Source organism: Rhinolophus sinicus, chromosome 8 (assembly GCF_057876585.1).
Source record: "Rhinolophus sinicus isolate RSI-liver-muscle chromosome 8, RSI-T2T, whole genome shotgun sequence".
NCBI classification, from domain to species: domain Eukaryota; kingdom Metazoa; phylum Chordata; class Mammalia; order Chiroptera; family Rhinolophidae; genus Rhinolophus; species Rhinolophus sinicus.
Window position 1 is genome coordinate 64,982,845 of NC_142508.1, and position 9,795 is coordinate 64,992,639.

General features: G+C 42.2%; 1 protein-coding gene across 6 annotated transcripts in view; it reads right to left on the bottom strand.

The window, feature by feature from the left end:
• The window catches only part of SLC7A6 (solute carrier family 7 member 6), a 31,423-nt gene extending 22,363 nt beyond the window's left edge, over positions 1-9,060 (bottom strand). Inside the window, exons 1-3 of one of the 6 annotated variants that reach the window (XM_019756569.3) lie at positions 8,910-9,060; positions 6,047-6,173; positions 3,357-3,480 (exon numbers count right to left, since the gene is read on the bottom strand). The gene's annotated coding sequence lies outside the window, so the exon portion shown is untranslated. Of the gene's footprint in view, positions 1-3,356; positions 3,481-6,046; positions 6,174-7,393; positions 7,834-7,858; positions 7,879-7,999; positions 8,151-8,223; positions 8,585-8,909 lie in introns of those variants that run through there. The other 5 variants (XM_019756548.3, XM_074314686.2, XM_074314687.2 and 2 more) reach the window with 5 other exon arrangements.
• Positions 9,061-9,795: the final 735 nt, after the last annotated feature.

Here is a 9,795-nt window from a genome sequence, read left to right on the forward strand (position 1 = left end):
AAAGGGTTCGTATTATAATATAAATAACAAAAGACATCCATTTCATCTTTATTGCTCTGGAGCTATTTCAGGAACAAAACTAAATTTATAACAAAAAAATAACCCATGGCTTTTATATAGGAAATTACAGGAGCTGTATGCCAGAAACAGTGGACGAAGACCAAATACATATGTTTAATCACAGCATCACAGAGAAGGGAAAAAGAGACATAAGCTTCTTTAGCTGGAAAATAAAATCTCATATAAAACTTCAAACTTCCGTTTAGGACATAGAAAGCTGGGGAAAGCATTACTCCTACTCCTATAACATGAAAAAGTCAGATAATCTACCAAACCATAACTTTTCTTAAAGCCATCAGAGAACTGAGGTTACAGGACAACCAATCGGACTGAAATTTAAGGGAAAACAGGCACCTCCTGGAGACATACAAGTTCTGGCTCATCTGTGGCAGAGGGAAAATGATGGGACCAACATCAAGGAAGAAAAGAAGAAGTCAGGTACAGTTTTTAATGAATTACTAAAGGTCAAGTGTGGGTTCGCAAGAGCCATATACACTCAAAGGTTTTTCTCCACGGACCTCAGTGAATGCTCAGAAGAAATACTAGGCAGGAGACTAGAGAAAGCCTCTCAGTTCTGCTAGCCTGGAGAAAGCAGTCACTACTCTGGGAAAAAAAGGTCTACCTGGTTGCCTCTCTAAAAAATAAAAAATCTTAACCCCCTGGGGAAAGGGCAGCAAATGCAGGTCACTCCCAGGGCATTTGGGACAGGGTGAAAGAAAAATAAAACCACCCTTTTAGTGTGGGGGAGGGCGAGGATCATCTAGAAAGATCCACACACCCTCAGACCCAGGGAAACGGCCTGCTTAAGACTGAGGCTGAACCAAGATGGTAGAGAACGGCTCTGCTCCCCACCACCAGATTAGCAAATTCGCAGCAACTAGACTATTGTGGTAGAATATGCCTTGAGGCATAGGTGCAGAAAGAAGCTGAGGGAGGAGCATAAACACTGAGGAAATACTGTCCTCCCAGCAAACTAACCCTAAGCTGGAAAGCAACGCCAGAGGAATTTGAAGCCCGTGGTATGCCTAAGGTAACCATAACAACACTAATCACCACCTAACTGACTCAAATTCCCACATTAACAGCCTAGCAAAAGAAGAGGTGTATACTTTTTCCAGAATAAATGCTATGTACCTCAGCCTCTACTGTTCGATATACATCTGGCAATCAATAACAAATCACAAGCAACACAAAAAAGCATGAAAAGCAACCCACTATCAATAGGCAAAGTAATCAATAAGACAAGACTTCAGATGGCCCAGATATTTAAATTAGCAGACAGGGAATTTAAAATAATTATGATTATGTGAAAAATGATATAAACGGATCCACTTTAACGTGGAGTAGGAGCTGCCATCCCAGAGGAAGCGCCTTCCAAGTCTTACTCCTCAAACCTTTGGAATGTTAAAACTGGGCAAAATAACCTTTGGACTGGGCCTAAAGCAGCATTGTATTCCAAACAACTGTTTGCAAAGATAACAGGAGAGCAGATGAAATTTAAAGATCTTCTTTAGAATTAGCACCACTATGTTAGCTTATCTGCACCTATAGAAATTCCTTCCTTAGCTTATTAACACTCACAGAAATTCCTTTCTTCTATTTAAGCAATTATTGCTCTTCCCTTTCTTACAAATACCCCTTGTCATCACCTCCTAATTGGAACACTATCTGGGTCTCCACCTGAATCAGTGCTATTCTTTTGGATCTCAAATGCTTGTTGCCTTTTATTTTTAGGTTAAGTATTAAATGTTCTAATGGGAAAGTTGGGCAGCAGGCAGGAACAGATATGGAATTTTAGCAGAGAAATGAAAACTGTAAGCATCAAAATGGGAAAAAGTAAAAAAATAAAAACAGAATAGAGCCTCCAAGAGTTGTAGGACAATATCAAATGGTCTGAGATAAATATATTTTAAAATATGGGAGTGTTCTGCTTATTTTTAATTGCTTTAGAATATAATTGATTGCCTAAAGCAAAAATAGTAGCAATGCATTGTGGATTTATAGCGTGTATAAAAGTAAAATGTATGACAACAATAGCACAAAGATAGAAAGGAAGAATTGGGAGTTACACTGTTGTAAGGTTATTACATGTGAAATGATGTGCTATTACTTAGACTGTGATTAAAGATGTACAATGTAAAACGAGGGCAATCACTAAAAAAATAAAAGAAGAGGTATAAATAATAAGCCAACAGTGGAGATAAAACAGATCATAAAACATACTCAATCCAAAGCAGGCAGAAAAAACAAGCAAAGAACATATGGAACAAATAGAAAACAGAAAACAACTGGCAAGAGGGCAGATTTTAATCCAACAATATCAACAACAACATGAAATGTAAATGGTCTAAACATACCAATTAAGAGACAGACATTGACAGGTTACCTAAAAATGTAAAACCCAATATGCAGTCTACAAGAAACCCACTTTAAAGATAAAGATAAATAAGTTATAGATCAATAATGGGGAAAAATAAACCGTGTAACCACTTACCAAAAGAAAGCTGGACTAGCTATATTAACATGAGACAAAATAGGCTTCAGAATAAGAAATATTGCTAGGGATAGAGAGACATTACCTAATGATAAAGAGGTCAATTCACCAAAAGACAATTTTAAGTGTATATTTCCTCCAACAATATAGCTTCAAATACATGAAGCAAAAACTGATATAGCTGAAAGGAGAACTAGACAAATCCACAATTACAGTTGGAGACGTTAACACATCTCTCTCAGTCATCAATAGAACAAGTAGACAGACATAAAATCAGCAAGGCTCTAGAAGACCTGAAAAGGGAATTTCCCAACATAGTTCTTGTCTAAGTAAATATGTGAATTCTGAGAAAAGAAAATTGGCACCTGCAATAAGACGTACCTCCCCAGGCAGGAGAGGGGAGAAGGACGGGGAAGGCAGACTTCCAACAGGGGAAAAAAAGCTTTGGCTCCTCAAGTTTCACAAGACTGTATCAGCCCTAATATCTACTGTCAGTATCAGAGCTCAGTTAGGAACCCTCCCTCAGGTGCTGCCTGAGGCCTTTAGGACCAATTCCAACCTCCTTAGCAGCTAGATCCCACTCTGCATACAGTCCCACCCACTGTCCAGTCACAATGAATTACTTGCAGTTGCCTAAACCCTTGAGCCTATCAGAAAAACACACCTTTGCTCATGCTGAGCCCTCTGTTTCTAACACCCCTCTCCCAAATTCTTGGCTGCCATCTTTCTCTCCTTGCGCCACTAAGGTTTCCAATACATACTTCTGCCTTAGCAGCCACCTCACTCTGTTGCACTTACTTACCTTCAGTCTGTCCCAACAAGTTTGTGAGGTCCTTGTCTGTTTTAGCTGTTCCGCGTACGAGGCCTAGGACAGAATCTGTATTCAGTCCATGATCGTTGAAAAAATATATACGGACAGAAAATACCTAGAACAGAAAATACACAATAAACCCTATGAAAGTCTAATCCTTTGAGCCACCTGCTTCCTAGACCAACAGCAGAAAAGGGTTCACTAAAGAGAAGTAATCATTATCAAACTTGAAAGCTTCTGCACAGCAAAAAATACCATTGACAAAATAAAGAGGGAACCAACTGAATGAGAGAAGATTTTTGTAAATAGTAAGGAGCTAATATCTAAAATATACAAGGAACTCATGCAACTCAACAACAAAAAAACAAACAACCCAATTGAAAAATGGGCAGAGGACCTGAAGAGACATTTCTCCAAAAAGGACATAAAAATGGCAAACAGACATATGAAAAATGCTCAACATCACTAATCATCAGAGAAATGCAAATAAAAACCACAATGAGATATCACCTCACCCCAGTTAGAATGGCTACCATCAACAAGACAAATAGTAACAAGTGTTGGAGAGGCTGTGGAGAAAAAGGAACCCTCATACACTGTTGGGGGGAATGCAGACTAGTGCAGCCGTTATGGAAGGCAGTGTGGAGGTTCCTCAAAAAATTACAAAGAGAATTACCATATGACCCAGCGATCCCACTCCTGGGTATCTACCCAAAAAATCTGAAAACATTTACACATAAAGACAAGTGCGCTCCAATGTTCATTGCAGCTTTATTTACGGTGGCCAAGACATGGAAACAACCAAAATGTCCTTCCATAGATCAATGGATAAAGAAGTTGTGGTACACATGAAACTTGGCAGTAAGAAAAGATGATATAGGAACATTTGTGACAACATGGATGGATCTTGAGATTATAATGCTAAGCGAAATAAGTCAGACAGAAAAAGCAGAGAAACATATGATTTCACTGATATGTGGTATATAAACCAAAAACAACAAAAGAACAAGAAACAAATGAGAAACCAAAACTTATAGACACAGACAATAGTTTAGTGGTTACCAGAGGGTAAGGAGGAGGGTGGGAGATGAGGGTAAGGGGGATCAAATATTTGGTGATGGAAGGAGAACTGACTCTGGGTGGTGAACACACAATGGGATTCATAGCTGATGTAATACAGAATTGTACACCTGAAATCTATGTAACTTTACTAACAATTGTCACCCCAATAAACTTTAATTTTAAAAAAAGAAAACAGGAATGCCTATGTTTGTGAAAAGATTGGCCAAATAATGTGAGTATGGCCAATAGAAATTTGTGAATTAAAATAAATTTTACTATACCTGAAAAAAAAAAGAGCGTGATCAAAAAAAAGAGAGAAGGCAGTCTGAGACATTGGTTTCCATCATTTTGTCACAGCATTTGTTCTTTAGGTAACAGGTGATAAAGGAGAAAAAAATGACAAAAAGCTACTATGACTATAATAATGGTTTTTAATTCATTTGCCTTTAATTAGTCACAACAGTACCTACACACATTCTCAATAAAAAGCAGTGGATTCTGTGTGAGATGCATTCTTTATACTGTCCCCATAGAGTAGATTTGCAGACCTTCTATAATAATGGGATGAAAATCACTGATACAAAGAGTTCATCATTAACCTACTGTCTCCAGCTAGGTAGTCTGATATTTGTGGGGAGGGAGGATGCAACAAAATTCTACCAGAGTACTCTCTTTGAATTGGCTATCCTTTTGCCTTCAATTTTTATTCAATTGATAAAAGAAATGATATGTGAAGAGCACACACAGTTTGATCAGTCTCTCAGTCTGTCTTTCTCTAACACACAGTCTTTGAAATCACTGTTGAAGAAAATTTCCATTAAATCAGTCAGTACCCTATAAATTCCTGTCTTAAAAAATTAGTATTAAACCCTGCTTGTAAGAACACAACGCAGCTTTCTAACAGGTTTTCATCCTAGTTTCCAAGCTCCTGCAGCACATATTAAAGGAATTCAGAAGACCACTAAAATTTCCTTATGAAAATTTAACCATGATACTATTACATGTAATTTTTTTGGGGGAAAAAAGGAGGTTTCATAGTTCAATTACAAAGACGATTTTACAAGCTGCAGTTAAAAACTCTTATAATTGATGACTATGGAAAAAAAAAATTCTGTTAAGAAATACTCCAAAATCTTAACTGTGGTGAAAACACAGAGAACTTTTTCTTTTTTACACTTTTCTGTGTCTTATAAGTTTTCCACAATGAATATGCATTGATTTTTTTAATGCTTAAAGTTTAAAATATATATATATATATATATATATAGTACTTGAATCAAATAACAACAATTATGTGACTCGTTACGTTGGTCTTTTTATGAGATACCAGGAAACTCAAGATCAAATTCAGCTCCCAATCTCTGAATAAATACCCTCACTTTTCAGAGTTACTTGCTATCTAGTCTTTTCAATAACTTTGGATTTCTATTTCTTTTTAACAACCTCACTGCATCTTGCATTATAAACCACCACAATTACTATTTAGAAAGAGATATGATATAATAAATACTTTAATAAGCAGTCCTTTTACTAGTATTATGTTCATATTGTACACAAATAACTAAAACTCTTTACAAAGATCCAAAAAAGCTAACAGAGAAAAGAGAAGTAATACTCACCTGGGAGGAAATATGCAAACATCACAGTTTCATTAGCCGCCTCGTCATAAATGGCCAGGGACTGAGAAGAAAATGAAGTCTCCACAGCAAGGCTTAATTGCACTTGTCTGTTTTGGCCATTTAATCTCTGCAACAAAGATTAAGAGGCAACTTATCAAAAAACAAATCTAGTAAGCAACAGGACAATATTTCACTTTGTGAAAAAAAAAAAAAAATCTAAGTTTTGCATGCCCAGCAGAGGCAGCACTCGATTAGTGGAAGTTCCATCACACCCACAGCAGGGGTGTGTAACTGAAGCAACCAGCCCAAACATGTGTCAGAGAACTAGCCGGTCATCTCAAACATTCATGTCTAGACAGATGCTACTCCCTGAGTCCCAGGTCACCACAACACCGTTTGCACCACTTTCATAGAAACATATCCACATCCTGGAGAGGCTGTATCACGAAGCACAGAGGACAGAGGTCGGGAAATTTCCTATATCAAGAAGTGCCAGGGAGGGCAGTCATAAACACTGGTATTTATTTTTGGTCTGCAATAAAAAAATATGTCCACAGCCAAAGAGGGAAGGAGGAAGACAGGAAAAAACGACACTTGTGGTTTTTCAAATATTTGTCAGAAAAGGAAAATCAAATTTAAGAACATGAATGACAATATGAGACCAAAGTCAGGAAGTTTAGGCATCATCACATCATCGGCCCTGAGTAATGTGGGCTGTCTGGGCAGTTTCCTAAAGGGCTTCACAGCAAGCAAACAGATGTGAAAATGATCTCAGAAAGCACTGGTAGGCTTTCAAAAGTTTGCTCCTCCCAGATTTTCAAATCAGGGAGCCACTTTCAGCAGTCTGCTATCGCGGGTGCAAGATTTGCTCCCTGCTACCGTATTTCCCCGAAAATAAGACCTAGCCGGACAATCAGCTCTAATGCACCTTTTGGAGCAAAAAGTAATATAGGACCCGGTATTATATATTATATTATATTATATTACATTACATTACATTATATTATATAAGACCCGGTCTTATAGTAAAATAATACTGGGTCTTATATTAATTTTTGCTCCATTACATTACATTACATTATATTATATAAGACCCGGTCTTATAGTAAAATAATACTGGGTCTTATATTAATTTTTGCTCCAAAAGACGCATTAGAGCTGATTGTCTGGCTAGGTCTTCTTTTCCGGAAACACAGTAGTCGCTAGCAGTACTTCCCCCCCACCCCGCCCCATCCAGGGCAGAGACCAAATATTTTAACTGTGTCACCAAGCAAAAACAGCCCAGTGCACACAACAGGTACTCAAAAACATCTGTTAAATTAAACATTGATTCCTACTCATACTGACCATTACATAGTGTGGTTCCCAGACTGTTTGCTTAGTGCTTAGTGAAGAATTCTCAGAGTTTCACAAACATCTCCTTCCATTTATGACATGAGATGATCAAACAAGACGACAGGATGTGGAAACACTAGAAAAAGCCCTAATAACAGGAGCACCCCTTCCCTAGCTCCAATAGGTCAGCACTCCAGGCCCAACACTAGGCAATCCCACATCACCCCCAAGAAGCTCTGGTCCTGCCTTCCCATCCTCAGAGTCTTGCACCCCAATATTTCTCTGAGTCACACACAGCACAGGTCCTCTTACCATCAGACTCACACTTAAGTACCTCATGGTCTCTCACACAGTCAGTCTCTCTCTCACTCATGGAGTCACCCTCACACTCGGGGTCTCACACACTCAGTGACCCTCACACCGAGTCTCCTTCCTACGAACAGCATCTAGTTCACACTCAGGGTCTTACACACTCACAGAGTCACCCTCAGACTCAGTTTCACAGTCTTCCAGTCCAGGATCTCTATCTCTCTCTCTCTCTCTCTCTCTCTCTCTCTCTCTCTCTCTCTCTCTCTCACACACACACACACACACACACACACACGGAGCGTTTCTCACATGCTCTCCCAGTCCAGGAGCCACCCTTCCGCTTGAGGTCCCTCTTAACGCGCACAGCGTCATGCTGTGGGACGCTCTCAGCAGCAGCGTCTCATGCTGGTCCACCCCGCGCCCTTTCCCGGGCCCACCCCGCACGCTGCGGCGCTGGCGGGGGCCGTGTGGAGAGTTCGGCCCACAGAACGCGGCCCTGCCCGCTAACCCCACGCGCGCGCGAGGCCCGTTACCTCGCGGGGGTCAGGCGCTGCCACGATGCCGGGTCTCGCCGCAGCTCCTCTCCGCGCGCCTGCTCGGGCCCCGCCCCCGACACGTCACCCGCCGCCGGATCGGGATAGCGCGCGCCACGTCGGGACAGGGCCTCCTGCTCCGCGTTCGGCGGCAGGCCTGGCAGAGGCTCTTTTCGGTCCCAGCTATTTGGCGCCGCGCTGACACACCCTTGTGTGCCGTCCAGATCTCTGCGTGCACTTGGCGGCCAGCCCCAAGGCCGGCTGCGCCGGGGCCCACGAGGGCTGTGACCTGGGACCAGCCACCTTCGCCAACTGGAGTGACACTCCCTGACCCTGCACGGAGGTACTCTGGCCTCCGAGGTACTCAGTACTCAATACGGGACGCTGCCACTGGGAGCTCTAACCGGCCCCCACGCCCCACTCCCAGGGGAACCCCATACAGCTCACACCGGGAGTTCTACACAGCCTCGGTTCACAGCCAACTGCCTAGGGACCCTAGGGAGACACAGACGCAGGACTTGTCCTCCAGACCACCACACATCCATTGAGGCCCCCACAGACACATGGGCACTGCTGGGCTTCCATAGCCAATCCTGAGCCTTCCTGAGGCTCAGGCTGGAGGACACTTTTCAGTCCTCTTTTTGCCTGACCTGGCTGACACCCCTCAGGGGGCTGCACCCTCCTACCTCTTTATGTCCCTCTGGTTGTTCCTCTTCCATGTCCTAGGGCTGTTCCTCTGGTGGCTATGGGGCGCTATCTAGGGCTTTACGACTTCACCGGCAGCTGAGCCATAGCTTCCTGTTCATACTTCCAGCATGACTTTCCTGAGCCATGGACTCATTTCCCCCGGATATATGTTCACAAACTATATCCTCTGCTTCCAGACTGACCATACCCAAACACTTGCTCCCCGCCAAACAGTGACCCAGCCAGAGATGGACAGCACCCTGACTCCTCCTCCTTCCGCCCCTTAGACGCTGCATCTCATGGTTTTCTTCTCCCCAGCCTTAATAGCCTCCCAATCCCTATCCTGCTTCCTCCAACCCATCCCCACAGGGTAGGGGGTGCTCCAAAAATACAGATTGGAATAACTTCATAACTCCTCTGCCTAAAACCCTTCCATCTTCCTCCCTGTAGACCTGAGATGAAAAGCCCTTGTGCTCTCTGCTTCAAATACCTTCTTTAGGTATCGATGACAGTTTGTATATATTTGGAGTCATTAGTCTGACCCTTTGCCCCCTGGATCAGTTCCTCCTGGCTCCCTGGAGGCTCAGGACACTTGTGTCACACAGTGGCAGCCAGCTCACTTGTCCTTGCAACAGCTACACATACAACCTTCCAGCTCCCAGACCGTTGGCTTTGCTGTCTCAAACCCAGTTACAGCAGCCCGCCAGCTGAAAGCCCAGTATGCACCAAGCACTTAATTGGATGTTCTCCAACACCACCGGTGTTCCTCAGGACTACCCTGCAGGGTATAGTTATTCATCCCCATTCTTCAAATGAGCAAACTGAGGCTCAGGGAGGTCAGGAGACTCCACAGGCTATTTGACGAGCTCATAGAACTCAGATTTG